This window comes from Rhinatrema bivittatum, chromosome 7, assembly GCF_901001135.1.
Source record: "Rhinatrema bivittatum chromosome 7, aRhiBiv1.1, whole genome shotgun sequence".
Classification (NCBI taxonomy): Eukaryota; Metazoa; Chordata; class Amphibia; order Gymnophiona; family Rhinatrematidae; genus Rhinatrema; species Rhinatrema bivittatum.
Genome location: NC_042621.1, coordinates 209,387,200 through 209,400,260, shown reverse-complemented (window position 1 = coordinate 209,400,260; position 13,061 = coordinate 209,387,200). Strand labels below are relative to the sequence as shown.

The 13,061-nt window shown below is 45.6% G+C and overlaps 1 protein-coding gene across 1 annotated transcript in view; it reads right to left on the bottom strand.

The window, feature by feature from the left end:
• PCDH15 (protocadherin related 15) overlaps positions 1 to 13,061 on the bottom strand; it is a 2,056,285-nt gene that overhangs the window by 1,174,986 nt on the left and 868,238 nt on the right. The window lies entirely within an intron of this gene.

Sequence of the window (13,061 nt, the reverse complement as noted above, 5' to 3'; positions counted from 1 at the left end):
CCTCCCTCCCTCACCACCGGGTTCACTGCTCCTTACCGCCACTGCTACTGCTCGCGGCCTCTACTGCTCCTCGCCGCTGCCTTGTTTTCAAAGAGCTGACGCTCTGCTCTGACCGACATGCTTGCCCGCACATGCGCAGTAGAGCTGCTCTCTACTGCGCATTTGTGGCACGTCGGTCAAGCCTCATTTATCTAGTAGATAAGCTATCAGAACTGTCTTGAATATGATAGAAAATTGACTTGTGGATACTGTTACAGTTTCTATTAAAGCAATATTACTAACAAAAAATAATTTACATAATTAGATTTGTAATTAAGAAAAATCACTAAAGACCTAACTTTAGTTTTGTCTGAGTTTTTATCTCATATTTGACAAGATTTTAATATTTCAGTTTTCTGAAAGCTCCGTCTACATAACTGTTCTTATCACTCTGAATTCAAAATTCTATTCAATAAACCACATTAAACCTGGCCTGCTTCAATTCAGTTTAGTTCCTGTGATATTTACTAAACAGCGGAATTTGAATCCCACAGTTGAGTGAATAACATGGTAGGGGCATAGCATGCTTCCTGCAGCAAGGGAGATGTGGGTATTAGCGATTGCAATAAAGTCTGTATTTGCCACTGATAGTGCTGGGGCAGGTTGATTACTGGGCCAGGGGGTGAACTCAGATATTGTAGCTCTTTTAAAGGTCTGGAGTTGGGTGATCCTGAGAACATCTACAGGCATGATAGCCTGCCTGTGCTCTCAGGAGCTAGTTATTTACACATCGTAATCCACTTTATGAATTTTGCATGTTAATGAGATGCTCTGCAATATATTTGCAAACAACAGACATCATTAATTTTGTGTCTTGCTACTGATTTGTTGGTGAAAAATAGTGCATGAGAGTGAACTATTTCTGATAGTGTGCAATAATGCTTTCTAATGGACATTATGTAGAGATTTTGGTATTTTAAATGCATGCTAATGCATTATAGCAGCTTAGTAAATAGACCCGACCCCCCCCCCCCCAATTGGACTGTTCTTATTCTGTTCTTCCCTTGAACCTCATATAAGCCTTACACTGATGCATGTAAGGTATAAATTTAGAATGAACTATTGAAGAGTTGACAGAAGGACATTTCTCAAAATAAGTGTGCATTCATAATAAAAGTAGAACAATAAGGGGTTGATATCCATAGGTTTGTCTGGCTAACTTTGAGAATTAGCCGAACAAACTTTGCTGTTTTAAATTTCCTCCCCACTGACTGATTAAATTTTGTGCAGGCAAATTGTAGCCCATGCAATATTTAGCCAGGCAGAAAGAGGGAGGTGGGACCATTCCCAGATTGCAGTTAAACTTTGGTCGCTTAGCACTGATAATTGTTCCTAGGGCACATAGCAGGCCTATAATTAAATAGGCGACCATGTTTAACTCAAGACTGGATATTCAATATTCAAATAAAGGTAAATGGAAAAAATTGTCTGATTGACTTTATCCACACATGGCCAGCTGAATATCAGCTACTAAATTTTCCCAGTCAAGTATCCACTAATCATTCCACTCATTTCGTATGTGACAAAATTAGGGGAAATATACTGTGGGGGGCAACAAGGCCATGGTAAATGGTCCTGAATCTTTCTGGTTCCTGTAGTATTTTTATTCATGGCTAAATAAAGTTGGGGAAAAAATTCCACAGTGGTAAATGTCACCAAACAATGTACGATGGCGGTCCCAGAACAGTGGGGCTGCTCTTGTTTAAAGGGGATGATGGCCCCAAATAAGCTCTGCCCTTCAAAAGTACTAAAAATGCATGGGGGTGTTCATAGATCATTTGTACTCTCCTAACCCACCACCCCTGGAGTTTGCCCATTGTAAAAAGATTTGAAAAATAACATTTTTATCAGCATCAGGCTCTACTCCCAATCCTCATGCCCTCCACTTTATAAAAAAACAAATAGAGTCCCCACACCCTAACACATCCCACCAACTCCCCTGTACTCACAAAAACAACCCTGGTGGTCCAGTGGGGGCCTGGAGCACCCCTTATGCTCTGGGCTTGATGGCCACAATTTTTCAAAAACGCATCACCTGGCCTTTGCCGCTATTATGTTATGGGATAAAGGAATGGCCGGTGCCATTTTGAAAAATGGCAGCCACCAGTGCTGGAGCATAGGGGGCGATCAGGGCCCTCACTAGACTACCAGGGCTTTTTGTGAGTAAGGGGGATCTGGGTTTGGGTTAGGGTGCAGGGTAGGGGTCCCGGCAATCTGGGCACTGGATTTTATTCATGTAAGGAAGGTGCTGATGTAAAAATTGTATTTTTCTAATCTTTTTACAATGGGCCTCCTCCAGCTAACTTTAGGTCAAGTACTGTAGCTTGTAATTTTTTTTGCCTATCTAAGGACCTGATTTACAAAGGATTTTCTCCTATTCTATGTCTATGGGAAAAATGCTTAGTAAATGATACCCTAAGTTATTTGATTTGCATTGTTTAGGTATTTATGAGCAGCTTAGCTGGGGGTGAAGTAAAGCAAGATATACAAAATACCTTGCATTGTTCCTGTATTAGACCATTTACCCATATCCCCTTTAAAAATTACAGCCATAAGTTGCTAGGTACATTTTAAAACCTTACCAGCAAAGGTAGAATGTGCCTCTAAATCCAGCCAAAACAATCAGAAGGAAATGACTTCACAGAACCACTGCTTCAGTGCACAGAGGCTTTGAAACAGAGAAAGCTAATTGATTCTGTCTCTAGAGCTCAGCTGCCCACAGCTATAGATAATAAGCTGTTAAGGACTTCAGCTCAGACCTCCAGGCGGGTAGCATGTACCTTGCTCACCCCTGCCATTTCTGAATCTTTTCTGAATAAACAAGACTCTAAGACAAGCTCCACTTCAACTGCACAGAATCCTCTCCCGTTTTCTGTTTTCACCTCAGCTGCAGTTCTGTCTTCAGGGAAGTCCAGTGCCTCTATCAAGCCATTATACAATGTGAAAACACCATTAATGCCTTCTGCACATCTTATCTTATCCTCCCAGCCTGATGGCATAATAATCTCATCTGAAATTCTGCCAGTCATAGTTATATCTCAGCTTCAGGAGGAGCCTGCTCTATCTACTCCACTCCAGAGAAGCTCCAGTTCAGAAGATCCTCTTCTGAGGAACTCTATTCTGTCCAACCCGTTCCAAGAGGAGCCTGCTGATACTGCCCCGCTCCTTGAGGACCCTGTCCAAGCAAGCCTGTGCCAGAATGACACTGTTCCAGCCAGCTTGTGCCTAAGATAGGCGGACCCAGCCATCCAGAGCTCAAGAGATGTGGTCCTAGCCACTCAGCCTCAGAGGCACTCCAAACCAGTATTCCAGCCTTGAGGGGCTTCAAGCCAGCAGTCCAGTCACAAATGGGTTCCGAGCCATCACTCCAGCCTCAGAGGATCTCAGGTACATCAGAGTCAGCAGTCCAGCCACAGAGGTAGCTCTGAACCAGCAGTCTAGCCTTGCAGAGACCTTGAACCAATGGTCCAGCCTCAGAGAGACCTTGAACTGGCTGCCCAGTTGCAGAGAGATGCCAGCACAGACACCCAATGCCAGAGGGAGTTTGGCATGGTACCTTAACACTTCAGAAACATTAATTCAGTGCATCAATGCCAGAGAGGCTCTGGCCCCAGGAAAAACCTGATTTAGCACTGTCTCTCTTTGTGACCTTAGGCAAGTCAGTTTACCCTCCATTGCCTCAGGTACAAACTTAGGGCTAGATTCATCAAACTATCGCATGCAAAAGGAAAAGAGAGGGAGAAAGAGAAAGAGAGACACAAGCTATAAAGTCCTTCTAGTAGTTAGCTATTTATATCTCTACAGGAGGCCCATCTAGTAACTCAAGGAGAAGTTTAGTTAGTAGTTTAGGGGTTAGGGGCCACTTTGACATGCAGAGTGAGACGTATGAACAAAACAGTACACTCTTGTGAAGATTTGACGTCCTTTGGAGTGAAGAAACTCACACAAGGATGAGATTTGTACAATGTTCTCTCAACCTAGCTTGATGGACTCTCTACCTGGGTAGCATCAAGCTAGGTAGAGAAAACACTGTACAAATCGCATCTTTGAATGAGTTTCCTCACTCTGAAAGGTGTTATTTTCAGCATTAAAACTGTGCAATATGGCTTCGCAAAGTGCAAAGCCATCCTATTTTTCCCAAAATCCCACCCTCAACTTGTCCTCTTTTAAAAATTAGCATCGCACCATGTGTTATGGTGCTTTTCGCATGCATTAAAGCATTTTTCACATGTGAAAACGTCTTAACGCATGCGAAAAGGCCATAACGCAAGTTGGAAAATACCCCCCTTAGATTGTAAGCTTTCTGGGGATAGGGAAATACCTACAGTACCTGAATTTAATCCACTTTGAAATGCTGAAAAAAGTGTGAAAAGCGGAATATAAAAGTAAAAATAAATAAACCTGACTCCACAATTCAGTGCCAACAAAGCTCTGGTTTACAACCAATTCCTCAGAAAGATGCTGGTTTTTGACCACACTCCTAGAGAGACTTTGGGCCAAGACCATGGCCCCGGAGAGACTCGGCCAACAATACTGTTCCAGAGACACCAGTTCAGCATTTTTGTCTTCCATGAAAATCTGGACTCCACTGATTGCATTTCAAAGAAACCTAGTACCCTCTGACCACAGCCCCCATGGTAAATGGGACCCAGAAGGAGGGATTCTTAAAGGAGGTTTACTGTCATGGTTTCACCTGCTATGCAGTCTCTCCATGCCAAGGTTCCACTTCCTACACAACCTTCCTTCTGCCAGGGGTCCTCAGCGACCTTCACTCTTTGCGCTACTAGTTACCTCCTCACTGGTTACACAACACCTCAACCTCAGCCCTATTTATCCCAGTGTTTCTTAATTGAGCCACTTTGCCTCTCTTACCTGGCCACACACCTTACTATTCTACCTTGCCTAGCCTTGTGGCCTCCAGGCCTCCTGACTAGCCAGCTTTGAGGCCTCTGGGTCTACTCCCTTGCTTAGCTTAGAGGCCTCCTGGCCTTCTGCTTTACCTAGCATTGTTGACTCCAAGCCTTATGCCTTGCCTTATGGCCTTGCTTGGCCTTTCCTCTTACTCTGTGGTTTCTCTGGGCCCTTCAGAACTTCTCGCTTAATCTGTGGTCTCTAAGGCCTCCATGCCATGCTTTGTGCCCTCCTGAGATTTTGTGTCTTACCTTAAGGACTCCTGACCTACTAGGCTTACCTTGCCCAGTCTCGTACCCTGTTGGGCTTTCTTTCTTGTTTCTTTTTCCCTGTCTAGTCCAGTCCTGTCCATGTTCCGTCCGTTGCCTCTTCCCTGTACCTTGCTCTTGTCCTTTGCCTCAGATCCAACCCCAGCTTGTTCTATTTATCCAGTACCAGCCAATCCCTGTATCCAACCCTCAGCCTGTGCCTGCCCTCAGGTTCTAGCCTGGCTTGCCTTGTCCAGCCTGTTGTGCCTTGTACAGCCAGTCTCGCCTCATATAGCCTGCCCTGCCTTGTTTAGCCTATGCCCGACCTCAATTCTCAGCCAGCTTCCATTCCATGCCCTGATGTTCCCCAGAAGAAAGTCCTACTGGCCCCTAGAATCCAAGGGCTAAAACTGCAAGAGAAGGGGTTGTTTAGGCATAAGACTAGCTCCAGTACTGTCCTGAAGCCCTGTACTGCCTCTCTGAGGGTGCTCCCTGACTCCAACCTGTTAGTTCATGACATGATGAAGAAACAATATTCCAAATATAAGTTATATAAATAAAGTTTTATCTTTTGGTTAAAACAAATCATTTTTTGAAGGAGTTAATAAACATGTGGATAAAGGTGAACCGGTAGATATAGTATACTTGGATTTTCAGAAGGCGTTTGACAAAGTTCCTCATGAAAGGCTTCTAGGAAAAGTAAAAAGTCATGGGATAGGTGGCGATGTCCTTTCGTGCATTGCAAACTGGCTAAAAGACAGGAAACAGAGAGTAGGATTAAATGGACAATTTTCTCAGTGGAAGGGAGTGGACAGTGGAGTGCCTCAGGGATCTGTATTGGGACCCTTACTTTTCAATATATTTATAAATGATCTGGAAAGAAATACGACGAGTGAGATAATCAAATTTGCAGATGACACAAAATTGTTCAGAGTAGTTAAATCACAAGCAGATTGTGATAAATTGCAGGAAGACCTTGTGAGACTGGAAAATTGGGCATCCAAAAGGCAGATGAAATTTAATGTGGATAAGTGCAAGGTGATGCATATAGGGAAAAATAACCCATGCTATAATTACACAATGTTGGGTTCCATATTAGGTGCTACAAACCAAGAAAGAGATCTAGGTGTCATAGTGGATAACACATTGAAATCATCGGTTCAGTGTGCTGCGGGAGTCAAAAAAGCAAACAGAATGTTGGGAATTATTAGAAAGGGAATGGTGAATAAAACGGAAAATATCATAATGCCTCTGTATCGCTCCATGGTGAGACCGCACCTTGAATACTGTGTACAATTCTGGTCGCCGCATCTCAAAAAAGATATAATTGTGATGGAGAAGGTACAGAGAAGGGCTACCAAAATGATAAGGGGAATGGAACAACTCCCCTATGAAGAAAGACTAAAGAGGTTAGGACGTTTCAGCTTGGAGAAGAGACGACTGAGGGGGGATATGATAGAGATGTTTAAAATCATGAGAGGTCTAGAATGGGTAGATGTGAATCGGTTATTTACTCTTTCGGATAGTAGAAAGACTAGGGGGCACTCCATGAAGTTAGCATGGGGCACATTTAAAACTAATCGGAGAAAGTTCTTTTTTACTCAGCGCACAATTAAACTCTGGAATTTGTTGCCATAGGATGTGGTTAGTGCAGTTAGTATAGCTATGTTTAAAAAAGGATTGGATAAGTTCTTGGAAGACAAGTCCATTACCTGCTATTAAGTTCACTTAGGGGTAGATTTTCAAAAAACGCGAATAGGCGTACTTTTGCTGGCGCATCAGGCGCAAGCAAAAGTACGCTGGATTTTAGTAGATATTAGGGATGTGAATCGTTTTTCAACGATTAAAATTATCGTCCGATAATGTTTATATCGTCTTAAATCGTTATAGAACACGATACAATAGAAATTCTAACGATTTATCGTTAAAAATCGTTAAATCGTGTTAGTGCGCACTAACTCCCCGTTAGTGCGCACTAACTCGATTTAGTGCGCACTAACTGAAAATGATACAAATAAACACTTTCCAGGTCACTGAAGGTCAGTTAGGAATGAATATGTGTTCCTATTGGCTGGCTGCCCTCTTATCTATTGATGTTACCAAGGTTACCACTGAGGTGATGGTTGGGGGGATGGGAAATGGAACTGGAAACTAACGAACACCAACAGAAAATGAAACAAAGTGTTCACACTTCCCAGGTCAGTAAAGGTCACTTAGGAATGAATATGTATGTATGTATTCCTATTGGCTGGCTGTGCTCTTATCTATTGATGTTACCAATATGGTTGGGGGGATGTGAAATGGAAACAGTTGGAAGCTTGACAAAAAAAGTAATGTAATGATCAGCACTCACGTGACTAGAACTTGTTTGTTTATTATTTTTGTTAGCAGGCACCTGAAATGCTAGTGCATGTTGAATTTGCCAATCACTGTGCATTTTAGAAAGGTGGTCCTGGCTGGAACTGTACACAGTTCAAATATATGTAATTGATTGTTGGTAAGTGTATTTTTTAAGTAGCCACACTGGCACCAGTATGTTTACTTTTCCTCCTACTTAACTCACTAGCTCAGCTTTGTAAGAAGGGCTTCTCTGCTTGTGTGTTGTTTTTGTTTGGTGTGAGGAGAGCAGAAACATCAGATCTTTATTCAATCTACTACAGTCATCTCTTACAGTGCCCTATCCCTATTAATACCAGGAGTGTTGTGATCTTCCTGCACACAGTGCCCTAACCCTGATACCAGTCTGAGACAGCTCCCTCCCTGCATTACTAGTGAGAGGCTGGCTTCACAGACAGGGGGGAGCTGCCTGACCCTCACTCCTGACTTCCCCCATGTCCCAGCTAGTGAATGGTGTGTGGGTGAGGGGGGGGGGAGGATGGTGAAGTCTGAGACAGCTCCCTCCCTGCATTACTAGTGAGAGGCTGGCTTCACAGACAGGGGGGAGCTGCCTGACCCTCACTCCTGACTTCCCCCATGTCCCAGCTAGTGAATGGTGTGTGGGTGAGGGGGGGGGGGGAGGATGGTGAAGTCTGAGACAGCTCCCTCCCTGCATTACTAGTGAGAGGCTGGCTTCACAGACAGGGGGGAGCTGCCTGACCCTCACTCCTGACTTCCCCCATGTCCCAGCTAGTGAATGGTGTGTGGGTGAGGGGGGGGGGAGGATGGTGAAGTCTGAGACAGCTCCCTCCCTGCATTACTAGTGAGAGGCTGGCTTCACAGACAGGGGGGAGCTGCCTGACCCTCACTCCTGACTTCCCCCATGTCCCAGCTAGTGAATGGTGTGTGGGTGAGGGGGGGGGGAGGATGGTGAAGTCTGAGACAGCTCCCTCCCTGCATTACTAGTGAGAGGCTGGCTTCACAGACAGGGGGGAGGTGCCTGACCCTCACTCCTGACTTCCCCCATGTCCCAGCTAGTGAATGGTGTGTGGGTGAGGGGGGGGGGGGGGAGGATGGTGAAGTCTGAGACAGCTCCCTCACTGCATTACTAGTGAGAGGCTGGCTTCACAGACAGGGGGGAGCTGCCTGACCCTCACTCCTGACTTCCCCCATGTCCCAGCTAGTGAATGGTGTGTGGGTGAGGGGGGGGGGAGGATGGTGAAGTCTGAGACAGCTCCCTCCCTGCATTACTAGTGAGAGGCTGGCTTCACAGACAGGGGGGAGCAGCCTGACCCTCACTCCTGACTTCCCCCATGTCCCAGCTAGTGAATGGTGTGTGGGTGAGGGGGGGGGGGGGAGGATGGTGAAGTCTGAGACAGCTCCCTCCCTGCATTACTAGTGAGAGGCTGGCTTCACAGACAGGGGGGAGCTGCCTGTCCCTCACTCCTGACTTCCCCCATGTCCCAGCTAGTGAATGGTGTGTGGGTGAGGGGGGGGGGGGGTGGATGGTGAAGTCTGAGACAGCTCCCTCCCTGCATTACTAGTGAGAGGCTGGCTTCACAGACAGGGGGGAGCTGCCTGACCCTCACTCCTGACTTCCCCCATGTCCCAGCTAGTGAATGGTGTGTGGGTAAGGGGGGGGGGGGGAGGATGGTGAAGTCTGAGACAGCTCCCTCCCTGCATTACTAGTGAGAGGCTGGCTTCACAGACAGGGGGGAGCTGCCTGACCCTCACTCCTCCGGGGTATTGTGATCTTCCTGCACACAGTGCCCTATCCCTGATACCAGGGGTGTTGTGATCTTCCTGCATGCAGTGCCCTATCCCTATTAATACCAGGAGTGTTGTGATCTTCCTGCATGCAGTGCCCTATCCCTATTAATACCAGGAGTGTTGTGATCTTCCTGCATGCAGTGCCCTATCCCTGATATCGGGATGTGTGCAAGAAGATCACAACACCCCCGGTATCAGGAATAGGGCACTGTGTGCAGGAAGATCACAACACCCCCAGTATCAGGAATAGGGCACTGTGTGCAGGAAGATCACAACACCCCTGGTATTAGGGATAGGGCACTGTGTGCAGGAAGATCACAACACTCCTGGTATTAATAGGGATAGGGCACTGTGTGCAGGAAGATCACAATACCCCTGGTATCAGGGTTAGGGCACAAGTTCTAGTCACATTGACTGATCACATTACTTGTTTTGTCAAGCTACCAACTGTTTCCATTTCCCATCCCCCATATACTGTCAGTAGGAAACTTGGTAACATGAATAAATAAGAGGGCAGCCAATAGGAATACATATTCATTCCTAAACTGACCTTAACTGACCTGAAAAGTGTCAAATTGTATCATTTTCAGTTAGTGCGCACTAACTCCCAGTTAGTGCGCACTAATCGGAAAAAACGATTTTTAACGATTTTTTAACTAAAAAATCGTGCCTAAGACGATTTTCTTGCCCTGCCACACGATTTCTATCGTTAAGACGATATGGAAAACGATTCACATCCCTAGTAGATATGCACGGAGCCGCGCGTATCCACTAAAATCCTGGATCGGCGCGCACAAGGCTATGAATTCTGTATAGCCGGCGAGCGCCGAGCCGCGCAGCCTACCCCCGTTCCCTCCAAGGCCGCTCCGAAATCAGAGCGGCCTTGGAGGGAATCCTCTAACGCCCTCCCCTCACCTTCCCCTCCCTTCCTCTACCTAACCCACCCGCCCGGCCCTGTCTACACCCCCCCCCTTACCTTTCTCCGGGGATTTAAGCCTCCCGGAGGGAGAAGTAAATCCCCGCGCGCCAGCGGGCCTGTTGCGCGCCGGGACGCGACCTGGGGGCGGGTACGGAGGGCGCGGCCACGCCCCCGGACCGCCCCGGGCCGTAGCCACGCGCCCGTACCCGCCCCCAAAACGCTGCCGACACGCCCCCTAAATGCCGCGACGACCGGGCCCGCCCCCCGATACACCCCCCGACACGCCCCCCTCGGAGAACCCCGGGACTTACGCGAGTCCCGGGGCTCTGCGCGCGCCGGTAGGCCTATGTAAAATAGGCTCACCGGCGCACAGGGCCCTGCTCACCTAAATCCACCCGGTTTTGGGCAGATTTAGGCGAGCAGGGCTCTGAAAATCCGCCCCATAGAGAATAGCCGCTGCCATTAGCAATGGTAACATGGAATAGACTTAGTTTTTGGGTACTTGCCAGGTTCTTATGGCCTGGATTGGCCACTGTTGGAAACAGGATGCTGGGCTTGATGGACCCTTGGTCTGACCCAGTATGGCATTTTCTTATGTTCTTATGTTCTTAATTGTTTCTCCCTCTCACTGTCTTTTTCCTGAGAAGCTGGACAGTGTTTTTCAAAGGGAAAATGAATTCAATCCTGACCTTGAATTGAACTCTGAATGCAAGTTACATAATCATATCTTGAAAAATTCATACATCTCTAGTTATGAAAAAGAACAAGTTAATTTTGTTTCCAGCTTTGATATTCTTCCTATTCCTAGGAAAGGAACATGATGCTTGTTTTTATTATCATTGAGTACCAATCTTATATTGGTTCTTTAACTCATTTCAGTGGTATTCAGTCTCCCTTTATCCTGCATCTGAATGAGTCAGTATGATAGAGTCAAACATGGTAAAGTGTTTTATAACAAAGTAAGGGGGTCATTCTCTAATGCTATCGCACGTGAAAAAGGACTTTTTGCATGCGATAGCTAGCTCGGGGTGTAGTCAGGGGGGAGTTGGCCCCGGAAGAGGAGGAGTCGGAGTGGCACCGGGGCCGATGCTGCGGACACATCGCTGGTGGTGAAAGGTAAGTTTCCTTATTGCCACCAGTTTCGCGCCGAATAACTATCGCAGGACCGCTCCCCGCTTAGAGACCTTAGAGAATCCAGGCCTAAGTGACTGATCGTTAAGACTTTTTTCCCATTCTGTGTATATGGGAAAAGACCTTAATTTATCAGACCCTAAATGGAGTCTGAGTAGATTGTGATACCTTTCAAAAAGACCAATACAATTAATATTATAATACATATTTTTTTGAGAACTCTCAGGTCCCTTCTTCACGTACACAAAGGACCCATGTGGTCTCAAAAGACAAAAGTAAATTTTCAAAAGGTTGTGGGCATAAAAATTAGCATATAGACATGTAAGTAGCCTCTAGTTGTGTATTCCCTATTATCTAAAAGTCCAAAATACATTCATATTTTCACTGTTATGTGTGGGGCACAGTATGTGTGGGGGTTCTGGGCGCAGCCAGTTACACATGTAAGTTGCTATTTCAAAGGACACACATGAATATTTCCAATGTAATCCCATATTTTTACACCTGCTAATTATCTGGTGTAAGTGATATTAAACATTTTTATTTTTAAGTATCAACCTTGGATTTGTCATTAAGCAGCCCTGTGCCTAGGGCAGCAAACATTTAGCAGCAGCAGACTGGCTAAGATTTGCTGTGCAGTCTACTCTCATTCAGTACAGTCTTCTCCCTGTGAAGTAGCCTCCAGACTCTGCTGTAACAGGATCTGCTCCCCTGGCAAAGTTGTCCAGAACTGAGGTGGGCTTCATCTTATCACTGGCCAGCAACAAGGTGTGCTCAGCTGCTCTACTTATGGATAACTCTGAGGGGATTTATTTGTCTCTCAGCCCAGGAACAGGGTGGGGTGCAGGCAGAGGGCTGTTCTGTGCTGAATCTCATTCAGCAGAGAACAAACAGCCCTCTGCTACCCTGTAACAGATCCTTAAAAAAAGGGGAGGAGATGAAGGCACAAAAGTAGCCAGGGGCGATAAAACTCTAACTCCGTCCCTGTGTAGTACTAACTGGGTGGGAGGTCTGGGTGAACTGGCAGGAGTTGAGGCCTAAGAACCAATAGGGTCTTGATGACCTAGGCAAATTGGTGGACTAATTGGTAAAACTGATAACTTTATTGATGCACACTTGTTATAAAATACACCAGCTTACATGGGTAAGTCCTATTTTACTTTCACGCATAAAATATACGCAAATATATTTTTAAAATAGGTGGGTAAAGTAAACATTTTCAATGCATTGATATAAGTGGTTTCAGTGAATTGCATGTATTCCCGCACAAGCCTATATATGAATATATCTTGCAGAGTAGAGATACATGTATTTCATAACACGTACATATATCATATGCGTGTGTTGTAAAATATACGTGCAGCCACATACATGCATATATGCTACCGCACACAGTTGCTTGAAAGTTACCATCCCTTGTACTACAACTTTCTTGTTGTGGTCCTGTAGGGAGAGTTCAGGGGTCTTACCCCTCTGCACATTGCTTCCTTTCTCTAGTGATCCCTCCTAATTACTGTGAAATACACATGCCAACTGTTTATCTGAGTAAAATCATATTTATTCAGGCGCTACCATAATGACCCTAATACAGGGACAGCACTTATCTTTAGGAAAACAAAAATAAGAAAAAAATAGTTACAAAAGCATGGTACATATGGTACTTATCAGAT